Below are 2,810 nucleotides of genomic sequence, written 5' to 3'. Positions count from 1 at the left end.
GTTCTAGAGTCAGTCCATTTAACGGATTCAAGTGGTCATGACGTTCGTCCTTGGAAAGACGTTCGTTTTCTTTCTTTCAGAAACGAGTATCTCTTGGTATCATGTTAACGTTCGTCCTCATTATGAAGGGGACTGAACGCTCGTCTTTTTATGAAAGTGGAACTAAGAATGAAAATGTGATTTAGAGAAAATATTATAATGTGTGAACGGTATATGAGGTGATATTATGATTATGGAATTTGAACGAGCGTTCCAAGGAGGAACGTCTCTATGATTTGAATATGAGAAGTTATGTAGTATGACCATGGTAAAGCTGCTGATGATTGTTCATCCTGATATTCCGTGAGTGCTCGTCCTCATGTAGAGGGGAGTAGGTCATGTGTGGGAATGGCAGGAGGTCCTAGTCCTACTGAGTACTTTGGACTGATAGGGCTAACCTCGGGTGGCAGCTGTTTGAGTGTTTGCAGTTATCACATCACCCGAGTGCACGAACGTCTGTAGATACATGGATTCATACAGTCCGGACGGTCGGTCTTGTGAGAGTTTGGATGATTTATTATATGCTTTGATATATTGTTATATGTCTTGTATGTTAATTGCATATGTTAAATTTTACATTGGTTGTATGAATTAAATTACCCAAGCTTACCCTTGCAATTCCTTGTGTTGTCTACTGGTTATGTACGTCCGTCTTGTCAATGCAATGATCATCCGTGTGGATGTGAGCAGGCGGAGAGGCATTGCTTGAAGAAACGCTGGAAGAAGAAAATTTGGAGGACGACAGCCTAGTCGAAGTAGAGGTTAAGGCCGAGCCATAGAGCGCTCGAGAAGTTGTAGTTTTTAATATATATGTGTAGCTTTTTGGGACGTTCGGTTATTTGGCTTTGTAAAACCGTTCGTCCTGAACATTGGTTTATTGTAGAATTTTTTCTGAACTCTGTATCCGTTTACTGTTCGGTTTTTAATAGCTGTTTTGCTTAAGACTGCACTGTTAATTCTGTAAATGTGATTAGTTCTAATTTATGGTAATTACTATATATTGGGATGTTACATTACATGTGCTTAATATTTTTGAAATAAAAAAATTATAATTATAAAAGTAAAATAAAAAATCATTTTTATAATTTAAATACAAATAGTTTTAATTTATTTAATAGATGATTTTTATTTATTTAATTTAGAAAAATGGTTAAATTTAAAAATCAATTAAATTAAAATAAAATGATAACTTGAAAAATAAAAGTGAAAAGAACCAACGAAAAAATTTGTATATATAAGTCATTTTAGTGTAAAAGAATTTAAATTCTTCAAGTAAATAAAATGTCATTTTAAATTATGTCGTCCAAACTCAGCATTAACAATGTTGAATCCGATATGGCAGCATTTTGACAGCCTCGATTCTTGGTGAAAACAAGTTTTGTTCAAGATTTACTCACCTTTAAAGTCGATCTATACTAATTAATGTGAAACCAAGTCTAGAAGCACTAAAATGTAAAAATAAATAGGTTGTGTATCAGTGAAAGGGGAATGAATTGAGGAAAAACTTATTTCAAAAACAAAAATATCCTCTTAAAAAGAAAACTTCCTCACTCGCTTAAGAGACTATTTTAGGAGACAATAATAAATGCTTAAGTATTAAAAAACTTAAATTACAATATAAAAGAGATGAACGAGTGAATAGAAGTAAAAAAGTATATGAAAAAAAAAGTTGTAATCTCTCAGTAGGTTTCTATTTTCATCCAGAATCTCAAATAGGACCCTTTCTTCTCTGGCGTGTCAATTGGGTCCTTATTTTTGTAAAATTGAATCAAATTGATCAGACGACGTTAAGTATTGTGTCACCTGGCATGCTGACAGTATTGTTTTAACACACATGTCATTAAAAACGTGAGTGAATTCTATTATTTTAAATTTTGAATTAAAAAATTAAATTAAAAGAGTGGAAATTCAAATAAAGTAAGGGCAAAGTAGAAAATTCAATTAAGAAAGCCTCATTCTCTGCAATTGTGATATGGAAATGAAATTGGAGAAATTTTGAATTTTAGGGTTCGTCACTCATCCACAAAAGTTGTTCGAGTAGATGTCAATGGATAAGGTTACAATTAATTGGACGCCCTTGCTTGAAGAAGTGTCATGGCCACACAGTCATTAAACAGACGAAGCACGAAGATGGAATGAACTCTCTTGGATAGAGAAAGCAGGCAAATGGCCCAGATTAACTGAGTAGAATGAGAAATAGAATAATTTGAATGCGTGACCTGAGCAGGGTAAACTTGTCCTTGGGTAAGATACTGAAATGCAGAGTAAATGTAGAGAAAGCCAGCAGGGTAGACGAGAGGACCAGTGTCGCCTTTGAGGTTGCGAAAGTCTCTCTCCCATTTGAGAAATCTGCTAACCTGTGACATGTAAGCGTCCCAATCTATCTTCGTATCTGAAGAGATGAGCGTCAGCAAAAGTGACGAGGAGGGCGTCAACGAAGAGAAGAGCCAGTGAGAAGGGTATCTTGGGGCTTTGGAGCAAAATGGTTTTTCCTTCCGATCTCGGAGGTGGTGGCGACGGCGCCACCGATTCAATGCCCATGGTTTCTTTGTTTTTCAACCTTCTGCCACCCATCTCCGTTTTATCATTCTTCCACGACCAAAGCCCTCACTTTTTCTTTCTCTCTAATTTTTATTTTTGGACTTTGTCTCATGGGCTCACCAGATTTCAACTCCAAAAAGATTTTTATTTCACCATATTTTTATTTCTCTGTTTAATGACTGTGAGACCAACGAATCGATGTCCTCCCAACTCCAATAGTTTCACATTTC

The 2,810-nt window shown here is 35.6% G+C and overlaps 1 pseudogene; it reads right to left on the bottom strand.

The window, feature by feature from the left end:
* Window positions 1–2,102: 2,102 nt before the first annotated feature.
* On the bottom strand, window positions 2,103–2,613 carry LOC148191782 (dol-P-Man:Man(5)GlcNAc(2)-PP-Dol alpha-1,3-mannosyltransferase pseudogene; annotated as a pseudogene).
* Window positions 2,614–2,810: the final 197 nt, after the last annotated feature.

The sequence above is a fragment of the Vigna umbellata genome, chromosome 10 (genome assembly GCF_029865625.1).
Source record: "Vigna umbellata cultivar VRB3 chromosome 10, Vumbellata_1.0, whole genome shotgun sequence".
In the NCBI taxonomy this organism is placed as follows: domain Eukaryota; kingdom Viridiplantae; phylum Streptophyta; class Magnoliopsida; order Fabales; family Fabaceae; genus Vigna; species Vigna umbellata.
This window is presented reverse-complemented; position numbering and strand designations above follow the sequence as displayed.